The sequence below is a fragment of the Mustela lutreola genome, chromosome 15, assembly GCF_030435805.1.
Source record: "Mustela lutreola isolate mMusLut2 chromosome 15, mMusLut2.pri, whole genome shotgun sequence".
Classification (NCBI taxonomy): Eukaryota; Metazoa; Chordata; class Mammalia; order Carnivora; family Mustelidae; genus Mustela; species Mustela lutreola.
Window position 1 is genome coordinate 25,522,299 of NC_081304.1, and position 25,865 is coordinate 25,548,163.

Consider the following 25,865-nt stretch of genomic DNA (forward strand, 5'->3'; position numbering starts at 1 on the left):
GGCAGGCAGAGGCGGGGGGTCGGGGGGGAAGCAGGCTCCCCGCCAAGCAGAGAGCCCGATGCGGGGCTTGATCCCAGGACCCTGAGATCAGGACCTGAGCCGAAGGCAGAGGCTTTAACCCACTGAGTCACCCAGGCACCCTTATGTGCAGTTCATTTAAACTAGTCATTTGGGCGTGGGGGGATATAATTCTCATCTGCTCCACTGCACTGGTGAATGCAAAGATGAATCCATCTTCTCCCTCTTTCACACCTGACCATGACTTTCTTGTCACCAAATGTGTCACCACATGTGGCACATCAAGAGGAAGAAGATCTCAAGTTCAGGGATGTTTCCTGGGCATCTGGGTAGACCTCCGTAGGGCATGAGATGCATATTAATATATAATATATACACATAGTTATCACATGCTATAGTTTGTGGACTTCTGAACTAAAACATAATATAAACAAATATTATTCTTCCATGTTTTATCCCCCTCCCAGCTTGCCTGTGGTGTTCGGTTGCTTTTCTTGTGGTTTTGTTTGTTTTTCCGATTTAGTTTCCATTTTTTTCTTATTGCAGTAAAAGATACAGAACATGGAAATTTACCATAACCATTTTATATATTTTTTTAATTTTTTATTTTTTATTAACATATAATGTAGTATTAGCCCCAGGGGTACAGGTCTGTGAATCGCCAGGCTTACACACTTCACAGCACTCACCATAGCACATACCTTCCCCAATGTCCATAACCCAGCCACCCTCTCCCTATCCCCCACCCAGTACCATAACCATTTTTAAGTGTACAGTTCAGGTGGTATCAACTCATTTGTGATGTTGTGCAGCAGATAGTAACTCTCCATTTTCTCCTTCTTTCCCCCCAAGTCCCTGGCAATCACCATCCTGCTTTCTGTCTCTATGACTTTGACCCCTCATAGATGACTAAGTGCCCCAAAAATGGAATCATCCAGAATTTGTCTTTTGGGGCTGGCTTATTTCACTCGGTATAACATTGTCAAGGTTCATCCATGCTGTCGCAAGTGTCAGAATTTCCTTCCTTTTTAAGGTCGGACAATATTCCATTGTATGCATATACGGCATTTTGCGTATCCATTCATGTGTCATGGAACTTGGGTTGGGTGGTTATTGTGAATGGTGCTGCTTTGAATTTGCTGTACACGTAGCTCTTCAGGAACTTGCTTTCAATTCTTTTGGGTGTATACATATCCACAAGTGGGGTTCCTGGACCATATGGTAATTCTATGTTTAGGGTTTTTTTTTTTTAAAGATTTGTTTATTTAGTAGAGAGAGAAAGAGAGAGAAAGCATGAGTGAGAGGGGCAGAAGTAATCTCAAGCAGAGCCCACACAGAGCAGACCCTGATGCCGTGCTCGATCCCACGACCCTGAGATTATGAGCTGAGCCAAACCAAGAATCATACGCTCCACAGACTGTGCCCCCAGATCCCCCTATATTTAGTCTTTTGAAGAAGCGCTAAACTATTTTCCACCATGCTGTACCAATTTACCTTCCCACCAACAGAGCACAAAGGTTTTAATTTTTCCACTCATTTTCTGGGTTTTGCTTTTTGTTTTTGTTTGTTTGTTTTTGAAAGGCAGACAGCCACATGTGGCACATCATCTAGCTGTGTCTGGAAACTTGGAAGCTTGACTCTATGACATTCTCCTACAAATGGACCCCGAGAGCTTGTTTGGAGCTCCTAGCAGGGGAACAAAGCTACTGGTATACCCTTGACCGGAAGAACAGTCCTCCTCTATGGGGGAAGGGCATCCTCTTCCATGGAGCGAGCACGTAGAGTGGTGAGGGTGAGGAAGTGACACCTGCCTAGCCTGGCAGATCAGCCTCATCAATCCTGGCGATTAGTGGGGTGACAGATGTCCCAGCCAAATTGCCCTCATAACCTGTTTTCTGGGGGTTTTTTGGACAGTAACCATCCTAACGGGTGTGAGGTTGTATCTCACTAGATTTCCATTTCTTTCATGATTAGTGATGCTGAGCATCTTTTTGTGTGCTTTTTTGGCTATTTGCAAATCTTCTTTGGAGAAAGGTCTGTTTAAGTCCTCTGTCCATTTTATGTATGTATGTATGTATGTGTGTATGTATGTATGTATGTATTTAGAGAGTGCAGATAAGCAGGGATTGGGGGGGAAGGGGAGAGAGAGAATCTTCAGCAGGCTCCACACCCAGCACAGAGCCCTCCATGGAGTCTAAACTCACGACCCTGAGATCATGACCTGAGCAGAAATCAAGAGTGGGATGCTTAACCAACGGAGCCACCTACATGCCCCAGCCCTCTGTCCATTTTAAAATCAGGCTGTTTGCATTTTTTTGTTGTTGTTAGTTTAAGGATTTCTGTATATATTCTGGGTACTGATTCCTTATTAGATAGATGATTTGCAAATATTGTTTTCAAATTCAGTGGGCTGCCCTGTTACTCTTGATATTGTCTCTTTTTTCCTAGCACCATTTTTTGAAGAGACTGTCTTTTTCCCACTGCATAGCCTTGCCTCCTTTGTTGAAGATCAACTGACCATATAATCATTGGTTTATTTCTGGGCTTTCATCCTGTTCCATTGGTCTGTGTGTCTATATATTTTTTCTGTGTGTTTATTTTTGTGCCGGTACCATGCTGTTTGGATTACTACAGCTTTGTTGTGTATCTTGAAATCTGGGATTATGATCCCTTCAGTTTTGCTCTTCTTTTTCCAGATTGCTTTGACTATCTGGGGTCTTTTGTGGTTCCATATAAATTTTAGGATTATTTTTTCTAGTTCTGTAAATTCTGTGGGTTTTTAATATTCAGCTTTTATTATGTTGAGGTCATTTCCTTCTAATCCTAATTTTTTGGGGATTTCTATCATGAATAACTGTTTAATTCTGTCCAATTCTTTTTCTGCAACAACAGAGATGATCATGTATGTTTTTTCCCTTCATTCTGTTAAGAGGATGTATTACATCAATCAGTCTTCATATGTTAAAGCATCCTTGCATTCCAGGAATAAGTCCCACTTGGTCACGGTATAAAATCTTTTTAATATGTTGCTCAGTTAAGCTTGCTAGTATTTCATTGAGGATTTTTTCATCAATGCCCATAAGGGATGTTGATCTGTAATTTTCTTTTTTTTTTTTAAAGATTTTTTATTTATTAATTTGACAGAGAGAAATCACAAGTAGATGGAGAGGCAGGCAGAGAGAGAGAGATAGGGAAGCAGGCTCCCCGCTGAGCAGAGAGCCCGACGCGGAACTCGATCCCAGGACCCCGAGATCATGACCCGAGCCGAAGGCAGCAACCCAACCCACCGAGCCACCCAGGCGCCCCGGTCTGTAATTTTCTTATAGTGTCTTCGTCTGGGGCTTTAGTATCAGGGTAATGCTGACTTCATAGAATGATTTAGGAAGTATTCCCTCCTCATCATTGGTTTTTGAAAAATTTTGAGAAGAATTGGTATTAGTTCTTTAAGTATTGGGTAGAATTCACCAGTGAAGCCATCGGGTCCAGAGTCTGTTGTTGTTTTGCCTGAAGATTTTTTTAAAAAAAGATTTTATTTATTTATTTGACAGAGACACACACACAGAGGGAACACAAGCAGGAGGAGTGGGTCCCACTGAGCAAGGAGCCCAATATGGGGTTCAATCCCAGGACCCTGAGATAATGACCTGAGCTGAAGGCAGATGCTTAACGACTAAGCCATTCAGGCATCCCTTGCCTGAATATTTTTGATTACTGATTCAAACTCCTTACTAGTCATAGATCTATTCAAACTGTCTACTCCTTCATGATTTTATCTTGGTAGGTTTTGCATTACTAGGAGGGACTCTCCTCTTTGTGACTGTGAGATTAGAGGTAGCAATCAGCAGTCAGAGCACAGATCCCCGTTATTTGGAGGATAGGGTCCTTTTTGCCCACCAGGGTTCCCACAGACTGTGTGTAAGCCGCCCCAGGAACTCAGGCACAGCTGTCTGCCACCTGGATGGGGGTGGGGGATGGGCAGCTACTACTGTGCTAAGAGCTGAAATTGACTGAAATTAACTGCAATTTACTGCCCAAGCCTTCCCCTGGAACTTTCCAGCCTTTAATGGACTGCAGACTTCTAAAATAGTTACATCAGACAGTCAGTTGCCAGTGCAATTGTAGTCTAGGTGAGGAGATAGATCCCTGTTGCTTTCCTGCTCCGTGATCTTCCCAGGATCCTCTCGGCAGGGTTATATTTTAATTGTACCCGCTTGAGAAATCAGTTATGAGAGCTGAAATTCAACCAATAACTTACCAAAACTTGCTTTAGTCTCCTGTCAACATTTTCTCAGAACAAGAGTGGTTAAGAGCTTTGACACTCAAGAAAATAATTTTTTTTTGCTCTTTTGACAAAGCAGTAACAGAACTTTCATTAACAATTAAACTCCAGATTTCTTATACTGCATATTTCCCCATATGCCCTGTCCCCAGGTTTTCTCTATCTGTCTCCACCTGCACCTGCATCCCCATTCACATCATCACCACGGGACTAGGGAGCAGCCATTTTTCACTAAATGTTTCTGCTTCTCTGGCTATAGAGCTGACGTGTTGGGGAGGGGGCACTGATCCAGTCTGGGCCCATGAGAATTTTAGATTTGCAACTCATTGCTGTCTTTCTAATTTCTGGATTGCTCAGGCAGCACAGCTGTTAAATGGAGGACCTGGAGCCGCCAGGCCCATGTTGGCCACTACATGAAGAAAACTGGTGAGTGGGAAAAAAAGAAGTTAACATTCAAAAGAAAGTGGAGACAGGAGACAGAGAGAAAAAGTCCTGATGACCATTAAATGCCTGGTTCCATTTTTCCCTGAGGTCCAGCTGCCATCCACTCTTCTTTGGCAACCAATAGCTAAGAGTCCCCACTTTGCTCAAGCTAGTGTGAGTTGGTTTATTGTCATTTGCAACCCAGAGAGCCCATTGTAACCTACTAGCCCCACTCCCTCGCTTTACAGGTGAAGAAACAGATTATGAGAAAGGCCCTAACTTCCCAAAGGCTGCGGGGTGAGTGAGTACCTGGGCTATAATGAAATCTTGAGTTTCCAGACTGTAGGTCCCATGTGTTTCTGCCCAGCTACTGCTCCTGCAGTTGCCATGTGACATTTCTAAAGCCTGTAGGAGACTGTAGATTTCCAAAGCCCTCAGTTGGAAGGAAATGCCTCTGTACCACCTCCTATCCTCAAAACAAAGGGAAAAGGATAAAAATAGGAGACCACCAAAACAGAACTAGGAAACTAGGACCTGCAGGGTCGACACAGGAAACTGAGAATGGAAAGAACAAAGTCAGCCTTGTTAGAGGTAGAAACTAAAAGGACACCACACTATTTGTGGCTGAGCTCTCACATAAGGAAGATGGGATCAAAGGAGATCTTTATCTCTTTGCAAAACTCTCATGCAGGTCCTGCAGGATTCAGTTTAAACTGAGCCAGTAAAAAATCCTCCCAATCCAGGCTAACGGGAGATGCGAGACCCACTCAAGGGCCAGCTGCCCATGAGTCCACAAGCCTTCCAGGCTTCTGAGGTCACCCTTATATAAGATGCAGGGAGCAAGGGAGGCAAGGTCCAGGTGCCTGCCTCTGCATAGTGGCTCCACCTTGCCATCCCGGTGAGGTCCTGCAGGTGGCGCTCTCCTCCTGTTTCCCTTACCCCACCAACCTCCCAAGCCCCACTCACCAAGTCCTGTGTATGGGACATTCCCTGAAAATTTGGGGTAACAACGGCGATGGGCCTGGAAGGTCGTGTGATATATATGCAGGAACAATGTGGTCACTGCTACATAGATGACCTAAGAGCCTGGACTGGAAATCTGTGGTAAGCAAGAACTTGTTTCCTGAACCACCTGTTAGTTCCACCCCAGGGAACTTTCTGGAAGCAGCTTTTACAGCCCCATGAGGCAATTGTGTGAGGGTTTCAGGAAGAACTGGCTGGAAGGACAAGTTGCTTGGTGAGCTCCACTTAAAGCTACCACGGACATGGCAGATCTTTACCCAGGACAGGCAGAATACCTCCAGTAATCGGGCTGGGGGGGATGCCTTGAGAAGCCACAGGGCCCAGCCCACTGGCCTCTAGTGCCCCCTGAGCCGGCCACCATCACATGGCACTCCGGTTGGGTTCCTGAGGCAGAGCCCAAGTTCTGGGCAACCCCAAACCCCAACCTCCGTAGAACCTGCCCAGAGGGTGACATTTGTTTTTTGTTGTTGTTGGTTTTTTTTGTTTGTTGTTTGTTTTCTTTCTTCTTTCTTTCTTTTTTTTTTTTAAGATTTTATTTGTTTATTTGTCAGAAAGAGAGCACAAGCAGGAGGAGCAGAAGGCAGAGGGAGAAGCAGGCTCCCCACCGAGCAAGGAGCCAAATGTGGGACTCGATCCCAGGACCCTGGGATCATGACCTGAGCCAAAGGCAGACGCTTAATGACTGAGCCACCCTGGCATCCCCAGAGGGTTACATTTCAAACACATACATGATGTGTATTAGTCATCCCTGACCTTGAGACTCCAGCCCTCCCAGCTCGGGTCCACCTCGCATGGGGTTTCCCTGGGCCCCAGCTGTAGCTGCGTCTCTCTTCTTCTCCCCGTGTTCCCAAAAGAGCCCCAGACTCCTCCAGAGTGGGCTGAGTCTGTAGCATTTTAACTCTTTTTATCTAAGACTTTCCATTCTCTGAGGCCTTGCTTTCCGTGCACAAAAATGTTAGTCAAGGTGCTTTTCCTGATCCAGGGAGCAATTGTCTCTGTAAAAGTGATTCTGCTGAATTCTGGACCAACAGATACCATTCACAAACCCTAGCCAAAGTTTTCATATAAGCAAAACAAATGTACCCCATCTCCAAAACATTAACCTGATCCACGTGTGTGGTTACTGCACTCCCCATACCCAAAAGTGGGACATACATTCTTTTTTTGAAAATTTACTTAAATTAATTAATTTAATTATTTATTAATAATTAATTAAATTAAATTAGCATATAGTGTATTATTAGTTTCAGAGGTAGAGGTCAGTGACTCATCAATCTTGTATAACACCCAGTGCTCATCACATCATGTGCCCTCCTTACTGCCCATCACCTCCTTACCCATCCCCCCCCCGCCTCCCCTCCAGCAACACTTGGTTCGCTTTCTATGATTAAGAGTCTCTTATAGTTTGTCTCCCTCTCTGATTTCATCTTGTTTCGCTTTTCCTTCTGTTCGCCCATGTTCCTCTATTTTGTTTCTTAAATTCCACAAATGAGTGAAATCATTTAATTGTCCTTCTCTGATTGACTTATTTCACTAAGCATAATACCCTCTAGTTCCAACCACATCATTGCAAATGGCAAAATGTCATCTTTGATGGCTGAGTAGTATTCCCTTGTATAGAGACATACCACATCTTCTCTATCCATTTAACTGCATTCAGTCTGCACCAGCAGAACTCTCCTAGAAAATCCAGATCTACTGTCATTATTTATTTTTCCATGGATCCCACCATGCTCACACCAGAAATGGGAATGGATCAATTGCCCGACTCTCATTTAACCCGGGAAACATGGGGACTCCCCAGGGCAGCTTCTCAGGCACAGACACAGGAGAAAGCTTTGGGGAGCCTCTGGAATCCTAAGCACAAGCTGTGAGAACTGGATGGGTTCAAAGTCAAGAGCGCTTGGCAGTCCCATGGAACTGCTCAGTGACAGTGATCTGTTCCATCCAGGTTCCCCAGAGCACCTGGCCATCACCTGTCAGGTTGACTGCCTTCCTCCTGGGCTTCCCCTCCTTTGTAGCTCCTCTTTGATGCCATTTCCACCAGGCCCTCTGTACTGGACCCGCAAGCGCATGGAGGACTCCAGCTCAGTCTCTTTGGTGTGGGGGGAACCTTTCCAGTCCTGGCCACAAGGGGTAGGCTGCTCCCCACTGGCTCAAGCCTCCAGCGGTGATCAGTGTCAACAGCTCCGTGAGCAGATGGCAAAACGTCTGATGGGTGATTAGGACCTTCTGCTTCTTCCTCCTTCCAGACCCACCAAAATCAAGCCTTGCCAGCATGCCGCTCCTCCTCACTGAGATTTCACTTTCTACCTCCTCGATGGGAGAGAGTCTTAAAGCTGAATTCCTATAGCCAGGATAGACTGTTTTCCATAGGGCGACTGGAAGGCAGATTTGAACAATGAGGTCCACAGACCCCCAATCGTTTCCTGGAGAGAATTCAGGGAGTCCGTGAACTGAAATGGGAAAGCTATTATGCTTTGATTTTCAGAAACCTCTACCTGCAATTTGGTGTGAAGGTAGGCAACAAGCCACAGTAGGAGTTGTGAATATATCCCACAGAAGCCACAGATATTGTCACACCTTACAGGCCTTGTCAGTGCCTTGAAATATCATTTACATTCAGAACTACTTTAAGATTAAGGTAGTTATTAGACTCACTGCCAGATGTCTTAATATTTAGTTATTTTTATAAAGAGGCACATGCATTATTTTAATCATAATTTTCCTGAATATTTTGGTTATTGAATCTTAATACAGTTTGTGTCTTTGTTCCTATGTCTTTTATGTTATACATTAAAAGCACATTTATTTATTTTTCTGAGAAGGGGTCCACAGACTTCCACAGATTGCCAAAAAGGCCCAGGGCAAAAATAAAATTAAATTAAAATTAAAAAATAAAAATAAAATCTCTGAACTCTGTGAAGAGGTTCCAGGCATAAGATATTTGGGGTGTTGGGGGAAAAGTGGAATTCTATTTTTTGAAGAGAAAGTGAAAGCCATTTGTTTGGGAAGGGCATCTGTTTCTGCGAGGTAATGCCGAAGACTCGGAGGTACAGACGGTAGTATCTCCACGGGCCTGCCACGAGCCTCTCTGTCTCTGATGTGCCTGCCACCCACCCCATCTGATCCGTCCTGTGTCCCTCGGTGGACTCGGCCTGGGCCACCACCTTTCCCTCCCATATCTTTTATATCCCGTCCCTTGATTCACCTGTGTCCACATGTGCATTGCACATTCCCTCTGTCATGTTTTGATCTAGCACTTGCCAAGGTGGGTGACACATCATGCATGTGTCGGCCACATGTGCTCATACAAATTTCTTATGTGAGTCACTTGCCCACTGGGCAGCTTGTCTCTGATAGGCCTGGTGTGTGTCTGACATGTACCAAGAGGGTAGCTCATTCATTCATTCTTGAGTTCCTACTCAACGTGGCAGCCACTGTATTAGGCTCAGTGGATACAACAGAGAACCAAAAAAAAAACTAAAAGCCGTGCCTTCCTGAAGGCAAGAAATGAATGGCAGGGCAATCACTGAAGTAATTGCAAATTACTAGTCTTCAATAGAACCCCAACAACAGCAGAGGAAGCATATGAATGAATAAGTAGGCATCAGACATAAATAAATGTACTTTTACCTATGTTCCCAGCTGATGAGCCACGGGAAGGCATAGAGCAAGGGCAGGGGGCTCAGTGTTGTGGGGTGGAGGGGGTACAACTGTAAATCCAAAGATCCGGGCAGGCCCCCTAAAGACTCCTTAGAGTCAAGACTTGAAGGAGGCTTTGATGATGGACAAAGGGTAGCAGTGTGTCTGGAGGAACGTCCAGGGCGCCCACGTGACCAGAGGGGAGGAAACCATCAGAAAACAATAGGACTGAACCAGTTTCTCCCAGTCTCCAGGAATTCCAAGTTGGCTTGTTACCCTCCACCCTTAACGCCGTGTGCCCCACGCCCATCTGTGACACAGAGGCCCGGCCCTGCACCACCGTTGTGCGAACCACAGCTCATTGTGAAGCTGGGTCATTGGACACAGTCCGATGAGTGTGACCTCAAAGGAGGACCAGAAAATGAAAATCCTGTCCCTAAAGAGAGAGAGAGGGAGGTGGGGGAAAGGTCACGGTTCTGCCCCGTGGTCAACATGCTGGCCTCACTGGGTCTGTTCCCACTTCTGTAAAACGAGCTCAAAATACCCTGGACTGTGAGGCTAGAAAGCAAAAATGAGCCTCTAGATCCCAGCCCGGAGACTGTGGCTTGGGCCAGCGTTCACCCCCTCCATTCCTGCCCCCGAAGGCCCCATGCTCCTCCTTTGGCCTCACCTTCCACAAAACTCAAAGCTAACTTGAGGACCCAAGAGTCAGCTCGGATGCAAGGTGGAGATCTGTCTGTCTGGTTTCTGTTCTATTTTTAATTTGAGTTCTCCCACTTAGCATAATGGTTCAAATCTTCTTAGAGGAAAAAAGCTGGAGTCTAAATCCTAACCAAATAAAAAATGTGAATTAGAACTGGCACAGTTAGTCTCCTAAGCATTTGATAGAACATGGAAACACATTTCAAAAGCCCCACTTGTCACCTTCTGCTGGCTGGACGCCACCCTCTGGGACTCCTTGTCCTCCGCTGCCATCGTCTGGACGAAGGAGGGACTGCAGAGACTCAGGGAGACCCACGGGACCAGACAGGGATGGGGGACAACATGAACTGAGCCCCTTTCCTACTGACTGAGAGACCCAGGGCCTACTTTGGAGGGGCCAGCCATGCACCTCACATGAAGAGACCGGGAGCCTGGCTTGAAATGCTGGTTTCTAGGCCCATTTCAGGGCTCCAAGGGGACCCAATGTCAATGGAGGGGATCCCAACAATGACAGACATACCTTCTTTTCCTTTTACAAAAGAGGAAACCCAAACCAAGGCAAGTAAAGTGTTTTTCTCAGAGCACCTGGGTGGCTCAGTCATTAAGCGTCTGCCTTAGGCTCAGGTCATGATCCCGGGATCCTGGGATCAAGCCCTGCATTGGGCTCCCTGCTCTGCCGGAAGCCTGCTGCTCCCTCTCCCATTCCCCGTGCTTGTGTCCTCTCTCTCTCTGTGTGTGTCCTCTCTCTCTCTCTCTCTCTCTCTCTCTCTGTCAAATGAATAAATAAAATCTTTTTTTTTTTTTCTTCGAAGTGTTTTTCTCAAGGCTGAACTACACCTTAGGGACAGAGTCAGCATTCGGACCTGGAGCCCTGAGCCAAATCTTGGGTTGCTTCAGAGCCTGGCCACTCAGAGGACAGTCTGTGACCGGCGGGATCCGCACCCCATGTGAGATTGCTAGAATAATGCAGGATCTCGGGCCCCCCTGGAAGCTTACTGCATCAGACTCAGCTCTTTAACGGATCCCCCTGCCACCAGCAATGTGTGTCAGAGTGTGTGATGCGCTGGTGTTGAACACATCGGCGTCCGACTTCCCTAGGAAATCCCCAGGATCTACACGTTCGTTTGCTGTAAAGAAACTCAGACGATCTAGGACAATGGAAAGTAGAAAGCGATAGAAAGCATGGCGGTATGTAAATATCCTTCTCAGTATTTTCTGTGTGCATGTGCACATTTTTATAAAAATCAGATTATATTCCCCATGCTCTCCTGTATGCTTTGCTTTTTACTTAGGGTTCTTAAGTATGATTTCTTTGAAGTTGTTCAACGAAGATTTGTTAGATGAAAAAATTGCCTAAAACAAGAGTCAGGGGCATATGCGTTCTCTATTGCTGCATTCAAAATTACTCCCAGACCGAGCACTTTCAACCAACAAATCTTTATTATCTAACAGTGTTTCTGAGAGTCCGAATCTGGGAGCGGCTCGGTGGGTAATACTGGCTCAGAGTCTCTTGAGACATCACCAACCTGTTGCAGGTGCGGCCACCCAAGGGCTATGCCACCCGCTCCAAGCCAGCCCTGTCGCTTACCTGACCTCGCACAACTGCCATTTGTCCTGTCAGGGCTCCCCGCCTCCGCCCCTACGCTGCTCTCCACCCTCCGTCGAGTTACCAGCCACGGTGAGCTTGGAAAATGGCAAATCCAACCTTGTTGCCTCCTGCTTAAAAGCCACCCAGGGTTTATCATGGCTCTTAGAATAAAGTATAAAAAATAAAAGGAGGGGTGTGTGGCTGGCTCAGTCAGTTAAGCATTGGACTCTTGAGTTCATCTGGGATCCTGATCTCCTGGGTCATGAGACCAAACTCACATCAGGCTCCCCACTCGGCACGGGTCTGCTTGAGGATTCTATCCCTCTGCCCATTCCCCCTTTCGTGCTCGCCTAAATAAATAAATAAATAAAATCTTTAAAAATAAATCAATAAAATAAAAGTCTACACAGCCTGGCAGGTCTAGCCCCTCCTGAAAACCCTCTCTCCCCTCCTGGCCTCATCTCCTCGCCGTCTGCAGTCCAGCTCCAGCGACCTCCTCCCAACCCCTCCTTCGTGCCAAGCTCTGTCCCACCTGGACTCCCTCTGACTGACACTCCTTCCACACACACTCAGCACACACACATTTACATGGGTGCATGTGCACACACAAGACAACCTCACAAACTGTGCTCCGCTTGGTTCTGTCTCCCAATGCCCAGCCAGTGCTAGGCCCTCCATAAGTGTTTGTTGAACACATCATCTTTCATCCCTCCTATCGATGGCCAACATTTCCCCCTGGATTGTGGTTTGCCTTTAACTTTATTGCTTCTTTAGCCGTCAGAAGTCTTACATTTGACGTAGCCAAATCCATTGGTCTTTCTTTTGGGATTTCTCTGTTGCTTTGCACACAGAACATTCCAGAGTTTTGAAGAAGGCCAGGTGCCTGAGCAGGGCCCGAGTTTGAGGAATTCAGCTTAGAAGGAAGCGGAGGCTGACAGCCTGGATGGAAACTGGTGGAGGGAGTTCCGTAGGCAGGTGAGACCAGGTTCAGAGGCAGCTAAGCATGTCCTGGGCACTGGATTCTTGGCCTACATGTCTCCATGGTGCTCACCAAGTCCCTAATGGGTTGGGATGGTTATTCACACCCTAGCATGTCAAGAGAAAACAGGTCAGAGCCTCCCATCTGCTAGGCACTGATTTATGAGGTAAGAATTAAAGGACCAAATAGTAGTTTATTAGATAGAGGCTCTGAGTGTGTGTGTGTGCGTGCGTGCGCGCTTGTGTGTGTGTTTTCACATGCCTACATGTGTCTGAGAGAGGTTTCAGCCAGAGAACAGGATCTCTGAAGAGCCCGAGTGGAACGTCTTCAGACGGTCTTCATTAGGTCCCCTAGAGACCGCAATCACTTGTTGTCTCATCCAAAACCCACCAATGGGGCAAGAAGAGGCTGTTCCTGATCAAGATGTGTGTGTCCTTGAGGGCCGCAGCCTAGCCTGGGTTTCCGCTGAGGACAGGACCGGCAGGCTCTGGCCCTCCCGTGCTTCCCCACCCCCGAGCTGGGAGAATTATGGGCAACACCACGGGTGGGCTACAGTAGCTGCATCCGCAGGCGCCCTTGACTGTTTCCAGTTTTCAGAAAAATGCCTGTGAACTGCAGCCGTCAGGGAACAAGGTGCCGCTGGTAAGCTAGCGGGGTGGGAATGTCAATAAGGGTGCAGCTCAGGCCTGCCCCGCCCTCAGCCCAAAGTGACACGGGGAAGGGGAGATCTAGAACAGTCCGCCCGGGACAAGTCAGAAAATAATGGTGATACAGTGACTCCCAGTTGTTGGCAGGCTTACTACAACTGGAGGTAGTAGGTAGAACTCTTACCCCCACCTTACAGATAAGAACCAGCACTAGAAGAGGTTCTCTGATTCAGTCAAGGTCACCCAGGAGCCTGTAGAAGATCAGGACCCATGTTGCCTGGCTCTAGGGCCTGTGAGGGCAGTCCAGGTGCCCTGTGGTCTCCCAAGCCATTGTGGAGCACAGGTGCCCATGGGCTGGGGATGGGCACACAGAAGGCAGGCCCAGGACCTTGGTGTCTGGCAGCTGGGGTAGGAGCCTGATGCTGGGAGACGGACTTTGATTCCAGAAAGCAAGAGCTTCTTGGGGAGGTGGGGATGAGGCTATTCAGACATTTATTATAAGACGAATTTCTCCCCTGCCCCGTCGCGGGGCTGGAAGAGGACTATTTTAGGAACAGTGAGAGCTGTGTGGGTTCCAATCAGTTGGTGGGGAGCCCGCGAAGCCAGGTACGGACAGAGCTGGGGAGCACTGGAAACCATGCCCATTAGAACAAAATGTTACCCGTGAGGAAGGCTGATGGGGTTTGGGCTACGCGACAGCTGGCAACTGGAGGACACAGGACGACGTGCCGATCTGGGCTATGAGAGGCTCAGGCCTGCTGATGAAGAACAGAGAGGGCCTGCCTCCGCTTGCCAGGAGATCCCGGCTGCCTGCCTGGAGAAGGAGGCCGTACAGTGTGGGCTGGAGGCAAAGCGGGGAAATGGTATGGGGAAACAGCCAGGCAGAGACCCCAGACTCCCTTCCCTGGTGGTCCACCCTCCCTCCCCCACCACAGGAAGTCGGTCAACATGGTTCCTCTGCTGACAACCTCAAAAGCGTAAGACTCCAGGACGGGTCTGCGCGTCTGTGTGTCTGTGTGTGTCTATAAATTTCCCCACTTCTGAGCTGGAACCAGGACTTATTTGGCAAAGAATGTCATCCTGGGGAAGGAGACTGACCGCCCAGAAACAGGAACGTGTAGGTGGTTTCATTTCTCAGAGCTCACGATATGGTTTATTTATCCAAGGCTCTGGGATTTTTCAAAGGTAAATAATGGAATTGTTGAAAGTGTGAAAATGCTTACTTGTGCAAATTTTGAGGGACTCTGTACATATAAGCCCAGGGTCTGTGTCAGCTAAAGCTTGTGTGTGTGTGTGTGTGTGTGTGCACGTGTGTATATAAATACTGAGGGGAAATGTGAGAAAACCAAGGCTTATATCATTTTTTGAAAAGAATTTTTCTTTTTTGCAGAAAAGAGTCATGTGCTCTGAATTTTCACTGGAAGGGATTAGAAATATGACTTGTGTTAGTAGATTTGTTTTGGTTTAATGAATTGACTTTTTTTTTTTTTCCGATTGGTTTTAGGTTTACAGAAACATGTAATGGAAGATATGGACTTCCCACGTACCCCTCCCCCCCACACCCACTTCCCCCTTTGCTGATATCTTGCATTAGTGTGGTAAGTCTGTTACAGTTGAGCCCATATGGACACATTATTTTTTTTTTTTAAGATTTTATCCATTCTTTTGACAGAGATGAAGCACAAGCAGGGGGAGCGACAGAGGGAGAGGGAGAAGCAGGGTTTCCGCAAAGCAGGGAGCTTGATGCGGGGCTTGATCCCAGGACCTGGGATCATGACCTGAGCTGAAGGCAAACGCTTAACCGACTGAGCCACCCAGGCCCCCATAATGCATTGTTATTAACTAAAGTCCATATTTCCATCAGCAATCTCTCAGTGATCACGCTTCCAGTAGCTCCCTCAACAAGGCAGGTGCCCCAGCCCGGGGCCTCTGGCTCTATCTCTAGCAACTCTGCCAAGATGCATTTGCCCCTTTGGGCTGGACTGAGGCAGCCCCTCCTCAGCAGCTTCATCTGATCCCCAGGAAACACTCACCCTTCCTTCCCCCCAGCAAACCCCCAAAGCTGTCCCCTCTTCCCAGCCCCACCCTTTAGGTCTTCCATCCAGGAGTCAGATGCCCCGCACTCTGAGTTCCAGTGGACGCGTACGAAGCATTCAAAGGGGTTGGCCTCCAAGCTTAAGGTAATGGGCAGGCACCCCCAACCTACCACCGTCGTGGGGGTGTGAATGGGGGGCTCATGGCACACCAAAGCTTTCTCTAAAATGCTTTCTCATCCAGCTTCCCACCCCTTCCTATATACCTAGGAATCATGTCACCACATTGATATCTTGGTCAAACAGCCAGTTCTGAGTCAAAGCATCTATTTGCTTCACCCGGAACTCCCTTCCCATATCCTTTTAATGGCATCAGGACTTCGTGCCTAAATGACATCAAACTCATACCACCATTTTTACTGTGGTTGTTCTCGAAGGCCTCTCGGCCCAATCATGCTAGCACCTGCTTTCAGCCCTCCCTCACCCAGTTGCCCACCCTCCCTCAGAGAACCCCTGGAATCAGAGTCCAGAGAAAGATTCATAATCTACCATTTTGGTGGTAATATCTACCATTTAGCAAGACATTATGCCCATCATTTTGTATGTATCATTTCAAATAGTCCCATAGCAATGCTGTGACATAGGTACTAATATTATTCTCACTTTACAGGAAAGGAAACAGGAAACCCAGAGAGGTTAAGTAGCTTACCCAAGATCACACAGCCAGGGATCAGAAGGTCAGGATAGGATAGTCCACTGGAATTTCATTTTGGGGTCCAACCCTCCTCCCCCATCAGCCCTCATGGTCCTGGGGGACACTACCGCCCTGCAGAGGAGGACCACGAGACCAGCAAAGGATATTCCCCAGAACTCAATCCTCGGTCCAGGAGACAGATGTGTCTGAGGCCATACAATCAGAGCACTGTTCTGGATGCTACTATTTCAGCTGGACTTGAACTTGCAGTATCGGGTCTGGTGGCAGCAGGCAGTCACTCGGAGGGGAGAGCCCTCCTGAGATTGTGGTCAACACAGAGGAGAGAAGCACAGTAACCTGAAGAGGGGTGCTGGTCCCTGCCAAGCTCCTGGGCCCCTGCATTCAGCTCCACCCACACTTGTCAGACCCCCCTTCCCCTACTAAACTCAAAAGAGCCAAGTTGTCTCCAATCAAGAGCAAAAGCAGAATCCTGAGCCCCTGACACTGGGCCAGTGCTCTTAATCCATTGTCCTACCCTGCATTTGCGGGAGGGGCCTAAGACGGAGAGCTAGGCTCTAGTCACATTCCAGTGTCTGTTGGGATTTGAAGGGTCCCAATAATTAGACTCCATGACCCTTCCTCCCCAAGTTGTGAACCAGATGACGGACTGGCAATGGAAACAGATGGTGACCAAGACACCAGCTTTATGACTGTGGCAGCTGGGGGACAGCGTGGTGTAGGTCAGCAATGACAGCTGGTTTTCTCACACTGCACCCCAGTCATGGGCGTGCTGCCTACGGTCCTCCCCAGCCAGGGGCCCAACCCGACAAGGCATAGTGTAGGGCGCAGAGGAACCAAGCAGAACACGCCCCTCCCCTGAGCACTGGCTTCCAAGGAGCCGGGAAAGGGCTGAGAAGGCTTCCTGCCCTCCCACCCCCATCCATCTGCCCTCAGCAATCAGAGAAGTCACAGCTCCTCCTTTGGGAGCAGCCAGGGAAGGAGGGTGGAGAGAGAGAGGCCCGGAAGTCAGTCTAACAAGCTTCTTCCACCTGGAAGTCCAAGTGAGATCTGAGGACCCTCCCGTCACCGTCCTGGAACAACTGAGAACCCAACGGAAGCTTAAGTCTCACATCCGAAGTGATGAGGGAGCAGGAGGCTGGCTGAGAACAGAGCAGGGGCTGGCACCTTGCACCCCCTCTCTCCCACTCCCCTTGGTAATATGTGTGACATTTCACAGGCACCCCTGACTGCCCTAAAAGAAGAGCAAATGGTTATCTTGCAGAGATCACAGTCCTGCAAGGCAGGAGTCTCTCTTGGTTTACAAATGTCCTTGAGATTTACAACAAAGAAGTTGCCTTATCAATAGCCCAATTTCCAAAGATACATAACTCAGTTCCTCAAGCCCTAACGTCACCCTCCCCTCCATAAAAAAAAAACCAAAGGAGATGGAGGTAGAAGGAAAAGTAAATAAAGTTAAATTTCTTTTAAAGACCTAAATCTCACTAACAAGGACGTTTGATAGCAGGAATGTAACATTCCACCAGGAGACTCCCAATTGTCTTTATGTTAGTGCCTCATTAGAGGGAAAGTGGCCTTGGCTTGATAGTAACCAGGCCTTCCATATCCTGACAGTCTTCTTTATCCCAATAGCCCTTCTGAACAACCCTTTGTCCTCACCTACCCAACTCCTGTGTATATAACCAGCCACTCCTCACAACCCGGGGCAGCAGCATCTCCGTCTGCCCACGGGTCCTGTCCCCGTGCTTTAATAAACCACCATTTTGCACCAAAGATGTATTAAGAATTCTTTCTTTAGTCGTCAGCTCCGAACCTCACCCCACCGAACCTGACTTAGGTTCTGGGACTTCATCAGAAGTGGCGTTCTCTTAGCTCCAAGTTCTCGACCTTGGTACTACTGACATTTGGGATCAGATAATTTAGGGGCGGGGAAGGGGGCTGTCCTTACTGAAATCTCTTTGCAGTATCCCTAGCACCTCACCATCCGCACTTCCAATCATGACTGTCCTAAATGTCCTCAGCTGTCCCCTAAGGATGGACCTGCCCCAGGCTGAGAAGCCCCATTTTACCTGATCACAAGGAGGAGGAAGAACCACCATCCTAGACGCTCCAGCTTCAAGAGCTAGAGGAATGCACTGAGATTGGAAAGGTAGGGACCGGGGCAAAAGGAGAGTGCAGCTATCTATCCCGGAGGTGTTTCTGGTGCCGGGAGTTGGGGGCAAAGTAGGAGCCCAGTTCTTCGCTGGTGGAGCAAAGAGGAATAAATGTGGGGCGTACCTGCTGAAACAGGCAGGACGCTGACCCCACGGGGCAGCTGGGGGATTTCAATGAGGGATGGGAAGCATCCAGAGATAGAGACAAAGGACAGCAAAGCACCTTCCAGATAGTAGTCCCTGGCAGCTGTTACCTCCCTGGTGCCTGAAGGTACAAGGGCAGGAACTGGCCTTTGGACATGAGCCTTGCTTGGCGTGTTGCTGTGGGTAAAGGAATTCAGCCACTGCTCCCCCAGCCCGTCAGATCAAATAAACATCCTGGCCTCACCCTCCATCTATCCTCTCATCTCCTGATGGCGCCTCCCCAAGGCCAAACCCAACTGGAAGCTGGAAGAGAAGAGAACACGGCAGCTACAAGCCACAGAGTTCCGCTTCCCGGAACACAGAGCAAGGCGGAAAGCGGGCCTGGGGGCAAGTGGGGAGTGCCCAGTGCGCACACCAGGGAGAACATTGCAAGGTTGGAAGCGATGGGTTAGAGCCACACAGAGCCACAGGGACAGATCTCAAAAACATGGTACTGGGTGAGACAAAAAAGATAAATAACCTAACACTGTTTGTGTTTCAAATGCATGCACCTAGGGGCACCTGGGAGGCTCAGTGGGTTAAAGCCTCTGCCGTCAGCTCAGGTCATGATCCCAGGGTCCTGGGATCGAGCCCCGCTTCGGGCTCTCTGCTTAGCAGGAAGCCTGGTTTCTCCTCTCTTTCTCTCTCTGCCTGCCTCTCTGCCTACTTGTGATCACTGTCAAATAAATAAATATTTAAAAATAAGATAAAATAAAATGCATGCACCTAAAAAAAAAATACAAAATACAAAGCAGCAATACTCTTTTCACAAGGACACCTACAAAGACAAGATTCACTTGCTGGAGTATTTGCCTGTGGCAGGAGAGGGGGTACAGAATGGCAAAAGGCACTGTGGATAAAAGAGAATCACAAACAAAAGAGGCGCCTTGCATGGACTAGTGATAACAGATCAACATGAATTAGGCCTATAATACACTCAAATTTCTGCACAGGAAGCTGAAATGGGTGGGGGGTGGGAGGGGACATAAAAGCAAAGGAGGAAGGGGGACAGGAGGGAAGCAGGCTGATCTTGGAAGGGGCAGGTGGCCGTGAGCAGGAGCTGTCCAAGAGCTCCCACCCCTGCTCCAGAGGGGCCCCAGCACAGATGGGGAACTTTCTTCACATTTCTATGATAACAGAGAACACATCAAGAGATTGTACAAGGTTCTCATTTCCCAAAACGATTCCAGAATTTTAAGGCCACTCAGCTTGACACCTTTGATTTTGGAACAAATTCAAGTCCCAAGACCCAAATCGAGCCTCGACTTTGCTTCCAGCCAGGCGTGAATCATCCAACAGATGGTGGGTGAGCCGGGCAAGCCCTGGGGGCTAGAGAGGCTCCCGAGACAAGACTTGCCAAGCTAGGCAGCGGTCCTCTTCTGACAGGGGTGGCGGGACCAGGGGCCGTGTGGGTCCCCTTCTTTCTGGCTGCAGGGAGTTGTGACTCTGCATGTTCAAGCAGTGGGTGGTAGGGGGAAGGGTGGCATCTGCCAGACAAAGAAGGCGGGACTGGAGTCTAGCTCAGCTTCTCTTCCCCTTCCGTCTCTCAGGACCTCCCCCAGCACCTCCTTTTGGCTGCTTCTCACCTTCAACCTTCCCAAGAAGAAAGGGTTTCACTGGATCGATCAGTCACCATCCAATATGGAGACTCCTGACTGAGTAACTTCATTGGTTCCGCCAACATTAGCTCAACCGGGGCGAACTGGTTCTCTTGAAGCACAAAGCTTGGTAGCACGGGGGCTTTGTACCTGCGCAAGTGACAGCTGGCAGATAAAGTGGGTCTTAATTTTGGAAGCATCACCACATTAGTCTATGAGCCCCTTGCCGCATGGCTGGGCCCCACTAAGATGGCCGAAACACCACCCTCTCCTGTCTCTGGCACCAGGCTCAGAGCAGAAGGCTCAAAGGGTCCTCCTGGTCCCCACTTGGGGACAGAGTTTAGTGGCAGGCCCATCTATTTTTATCCCCTCTAGACCGAGCCAGACTGTTCCATCTAATGTTTCATATCCGTAAAGGCTCAGGCTTTATTGATTCCCACCCAAACACTGTCCTCTAAGCCCCCAGGGCAAGAACAAGGTAATGACAATTTTGCCCAACAGTGTCCAGGAGGACTTGGTGACCAGTGCTGTCCGGACTGGTCTTTCTGGGGGGATACAAGCCAGGAAACTAAAGGCAGGGCCTCCCCAGAGCCTCTCCTTCCCAACCCTGTCAACTGTATCCCCTTCTTCAGGGCAAAGAACCGGACCTCCAGAACCACAGCACGTAGTAACAGTGAAGACGGCCCCTTGAAATATGGTGTTGCCTGTGGCTTTCAAAGGAATGAGATGGAGAACGTTAAGAAAGGAGGCTCCTGGTCATATTTTGTGGGTGCTGGAGGTTACCACAGAGACATCAGCAGCCCTGGTGAACACCCCCCCCCAAATCTTGTAGGTTCGGGCATTCACGAGCACTGTGGATTTTATGGAGTATTTCAGAGCAAAAACTGGGCAGACAGACAGACAGACAAACTCTTCAGAATTTTTTTTATCGCCCACGACTCTTCCTAGCCCCTGGGCAAGGGATGCCCGCGACTCTCTTCTCCATGCAGCCCCTGGCGGTTCTCAGGCCCCCCACTTCCTGTTTCCTTGATCCTTGCTTGTTTGTTGGTCTCTCTAATCTTCATGAAAGCTAGGTCTGCACGCTGACCCATCTGGGGCAGGACAGCGGGGGCATGCTGGAGGGGCCGGGCCTGGGGTCAGGGTCCGGCCATGCAGGGTGAAGCCGGAGATGCCCCAAGCCCTCCCAGCCCACCTTGCCCTTAGCCTGTTCTGAGGCTTCTGTCCCAAAAAGAGAGGAGAGAAACCAGGGATAGAGAGAGAGCATCACCCAACCCTCCCATGTCTCCATGGGACCCCTGCGCTCCTCACCACCCCACCCTTCCCATTTACCTCACTCTTCTCCTGCCAGTCCTGACTCTTCCCATGGACCCCCCCTTCCAGGGCTCTCCTTCCTTTCGTGGAATAGTTTGGCTTCTGTCTGAGCTTCTAACCATACTCCTGCCTACTTCCCTTTCCATCACATTACTCAGGAAACCCCACTTACCACGATCAGCCTTTAGACCCAGCCCTGAGGTCATCAGAAGGAAGGCCTCTGATTGGCCACTATTTGTCACATGTCCACCTCTTGGAACAATCACTGGGTCCAGGAGGATCTACAACTAGGTGAGGCCCAGCCTGAGACACTTGGCTCCCCTCCTACGCAGGAGTGGGAGGGGCTAGTGATTGACAGCAGCCCACCAAGAGCACAGGGAATCAGGGGCATTTGCTCCAAAACAAAGGGGTGATGTTAGCAGGAGAAGGCTGGTGAGCACAATAATCAGTAGCTACCTAGCCCTTGGGGTTCCCTTGGAAGTAGACGTAGGATATGGGAGAGGGGAAGAAGAGCCTCCCTTCTTACTTTCTCCGCATCACCCTTACTTGCTGATCAAAGAATCTATCCTGTTCCAGAAGCATTGCAGGAAAAAAAAAGTATCATTTTTGCTTTTAGTTTTAATACCCATTTGCTTTGCTAAAAATGTTTTTTTAAAAAATTTAAACTATGTGAAAGTTCATTTGTTTTGAAATTCTACAGGTTAATTCTTAATTTGACATGCCTTGAAAGATATGCTCTCTGGGGCACCTGGGAGGCTCAGTCAATTAAGCGTCCCACGCTTGGTTTCAGCTCAGGTCATGATCTCAAGGTGGTGAGATCGATCCCCGTGTTGGGCTCCTATGCTTAGCCGAGAGTCTGCTTGAGATTCTCTCTTTCCCTCTCCCCTCCCCAATCCCAATAATAAATAAATATTTTTTTTTTTTTAAGACTTCATCTATTTATTTGGCAGAGAGATACAGAGAGAACACAAGTAGGCAGAGAGGCAGGCAGAGAGAGAGGGAGAAGCAGAGTCCCCAAGCAGAGAGCCTGAGGCAGGTCTCAATCCCAGGACCCAGAGATCATGACCTGAGCCAAAGACAGACGCCTAACCAACTGAGCCACCCAGGTGCCCCTAAATAAATCTTAAAAAAAAAAAAAAATGCTTTCGCTGGTTTATCCCCTCTTACGTCTTCCACGTAAAACTTCTGAATGACTTACTGCTAACTGTCACTCCATCATGCACAGGTAACACTGCACCCCCCCCCAAAAAAGGAAAAAAAATCCTCATGAATTTATACTGAAGCCTTTTTTTTTTTAACTAATAAATTCTCCGTTTCACAAATTTAATCTTTGCTTCCGGTTTCTAAAAAGGCAATAAGCCATTAGTATTGGCACGCAACTCCATAGATCACAGGTTGGCCCTACATGGCAGACGACAGAAAGCTCGTGTTATGTGGCTTTAAAAAAAGGAGAATTTGTTTGCGTGTTTGACTGCAAAGGACAAAGGAAATGTGACTTCAGGCAAGGTTCCATCCAGCAGCTGGAAGGATGATGTCACCAAGAACCTTGGTATCTTTCTGCCTCCCCCCCCTCTGGGGGTTGTGATAGTGAGAGCCCTACCCCTCACCCCACTGCGGGACCAAGGCTCTCAGTCGCCCAGCTGTCAGGTGGCTTTGACCCTTAATGGCTCACGACCCCTGTTTCATACTAGTAAGCCCTCAAATACCTCCTAGCCAAATATCATCCTCTGCCTCACCTGAGGATGCATGGCCTCCCAACGCATGGTCAGGGCGGGGGTACAATGCCAAGGCCTCTTGCCTGAATTTGAGACAGCAGAAAGGCCACCTCAGGAAGCCCCAGAGCTCCCTGTGGGACCAGCTGAGCCCTCTGCTACAACCTTATGTCAATTCCCCTTCCTCCTCTGCTCAATCCTCCCTGGTTTGCCTTCTTACTGCTTGCCGAGACCCCGTGCTTCTGAGACCACTCCCCACTGGATTTCTGGCTTGCAGATCTCCATCCCAGAATCTGTCTCCAGGGACCCAGACCTGGGATAGCTGAGGCTTGGGAAGACTTTACAAAGGAGATGCAAACACCAGTTTGGAGCTGGAAGGCGGAGCACAGCCGAGTTAAAACTCTTCGCTGGGGCTGCACTGGGATGGATTGAAATGGATGGGAAGGCGCTGGTGGAGGCATTTCCCAGGCATTTCAGAGGTGGGAGGGAAGTAGGAATCACATGGCTGGACGCTATCTGTGCTTAAAGAAAAGCAATGAAAGTTTGAGGATTGAATCATCCATTTAGGCAAAAGTGTGAAAGTTTCCTTGGCAGCAAGTAAAGAGAGACTCTTATCTTCTGCAGATGGGAGGCAGAAAAAGCTAAGCTGGTCTGGGAATTCACCGGAAGAGGAAAGGAGCTGCCACAGGCAAGATGGCCACAATGGCAACCCTTCTCACCCACCCCCTTCGGGAATGGACACCTTCCTCAAGAATGCCTGGGCTAAGGAGCCAGGGATGATTGTGTTCCCCCTCTCTGGGGTCCCTGCTATAACTTTGTCCCCACTCAGCCCTATACCAAGTACACCATCATGATCCACCCTACAGCTACCCAGTGCCTACCCAGCGCCCCTCTGCCATGATGGAAACATGCCCGATATACCCAGCCACACCCAGACCCCCATGGCCCAAATTTGGAGAAGCTAATGAAACCGTGAGCCCCTCTGCTGACAGGCAGGAGGGCCCCTCTGTGGCCCCAACAACAGTGTGAAAACCCAACCCTGGGGGAGGAAAAAAAAAAAAAAAAAAGAATGGAGCTCCAAAGCCAAATTCTCCACCAAGACAAGTCTGCTCTGCCAAGGTCATGCCCCAGTAGAGGAGGACTGGGACTCAGAGACTTGGTATGGAAACATCTGGGTCTATGCTCTCAAAAATCTTGGGTCTCCTGGTCCTGTTGATCAGAAGTGCTTCGTCTTCCCCATTTAGGGCTAAAGTTCCCCGTTCTTGCTTGAAGATGGTGCAGGGGTCTCTCTCTAGCACAGTTCTCCCATCCCTCTTCTGGCCACCAGACAAAGAATACGAGTCAAGCCACCACAAAACCCAGCCTGGGCAGTGCTGGGCCTCCTGCTAAGAGAGGAACAGGCCTGCACTGTCCTCTGCAAGAATTACCAGACCGTGCCACCGTATCTTGGCAGGAACCAGAGACTAGACCTGAGCCTGGGTCCTGAAGGATGAGGGCCACAGGGGCAGAACAGAAGAGGTTGATTAGAGAAGATTTAATAATATGGGAGCACTCTGCTGCGATATAAGATTTCACCCCCTGGCACCAAGAGAAGGTGCTAGGATGGCTTTTGAGAGCCTAGAAACAGCAATGGTTCAAACCAAGTGAAAGAAAAGCCAGAACTGCTGGGGCAGATGGTAGAAGCAAGGACCACATGGCTTAGAGAAGAGGGTCTGTGAGGCTGGATAATCCTGCAGTGAGGGGTAGGGTGGAGGAGGTGGAAAACACCCCCACTGGCTGTTCTCAGGAGAACCCCTAGGACATGCTTAGCTTCTTTAAGGAACTTCTCGTTGGCTACCTCCTCCATTGGCCAGGGCTGAAGACGGGAGATGCTGCTATAGAATGAGTTCCCTGAGAGCGGCAGGGATAAGAGGAACCTATAATAATAGAGACCAAGTGGTAGGCTTTGACTCTGGGAAAATGGGCACAACTCTCCCAGGAGCTGCCAGGCCAGAAGGCAGCCAGAAGTTTGGAATCTCAGAGAGATTGGAACTGTTCCCCACGGAACTGGGGAAGAGGACATGGTGTTCCCAGAGGCAAGTTGGATGGGCAGAGAGAAAGAGCGTTGCTTAACTTATTTAAAAATAATCAGCTGCCCCAATAAAGAGTCACGATCTTTTGTCCGGTTCTCAGGCTAAGGTAAGACCTAGAACCTACTGAATAAAGAAGTGCCCCGCATCACCAGGCACGTGGTAGGGTGAGTATCTCCCATCCTTCCAGAGGAAGAAGTTGGGTGATTGCTTGAGAAATCACACACTGGGGAAAGGGGACCACGTAGACATTTGGGGAACTCTTGATCACGGAGTCCAAGTGGACATTTACCCAGGGACCTGAGGTATCATCATGGCCCTTGGCAGAAGCAGGACATGGAGATCAGGAAGTTGTCCTAGTCCATGGCCAGTTTTCCATAGGGCCACCAGGTCCTTAGACCCAACCAGTATGTGTTTTCCTGGCCTCACAATATATAATCGGGATCGACATAGCTGAGAGTTGACAGAATCCTCACTTTGGGTCCTTGCCCTAGGGGGTAAGGGCCATAACAGGGAGGCAGGAGAAGGGGAAGCCCATGGAAGTCAACAAATAATTCTGTCTCATCAGGGTAATGGCAGAGATGAGTGTCACCCTTCAAGACCTAAAGGATGGTCTTATCGTTTCTACCATTTAGTTCCCCAGTCTGACCCTCTGACATCCACCACTATTAGCTCCATGCCTCCTGCTTCTACCACATCCATAGCCACCTTGGGCTGGAGGCCATGAGCTTATAATCAGATGACAGGAGAAGAAAAAGACAATGTCCGGTTCATGGATATGTTGGCTTGG

General features: G+C 48.8%; 2 long non-coding RNA genes across 2 annotated transcripts; one reads left to right on the top strand and one right to left on the bottom strand.

Moving 5' to 3' along the window:
* The first annotated feature begins 14,156 nt into the window (after positions 1–14,156).
* Positions 14,157–19,209, top strand: LOC131816850 (uncharacterized). Its single transcript, XR_009348203.1, has 5 exons — positions 14,157–14,489; positions 14,809–14,902; positions 15,384–15,484; positions 18,071–18,198; positions 18,632–19,209. It is a non-coding gene; the product is annotated as an uncharacterized LOC131816850 (long non-coding RNA).
* A 368-nt stretch (positions 19,210–19,577) lies between these two features.
* Positions 19,578–21,425, bottom strand: LOC131816175 (uncharacterized). The gene is made up of 3 exons (XR_009347971.1): positions 21,313–21,425; positions 19,972–20,148; positions 19,578–19,872 (listed from the first exon to the last, which is right to left on the bottom strand). It is a non-coding gene; the product is annotated as an uncharacterized LOC131816175 (long non-coding RNA).
* Positions 21,426–25,865: the final 4,440 nt, after the last annotated feature.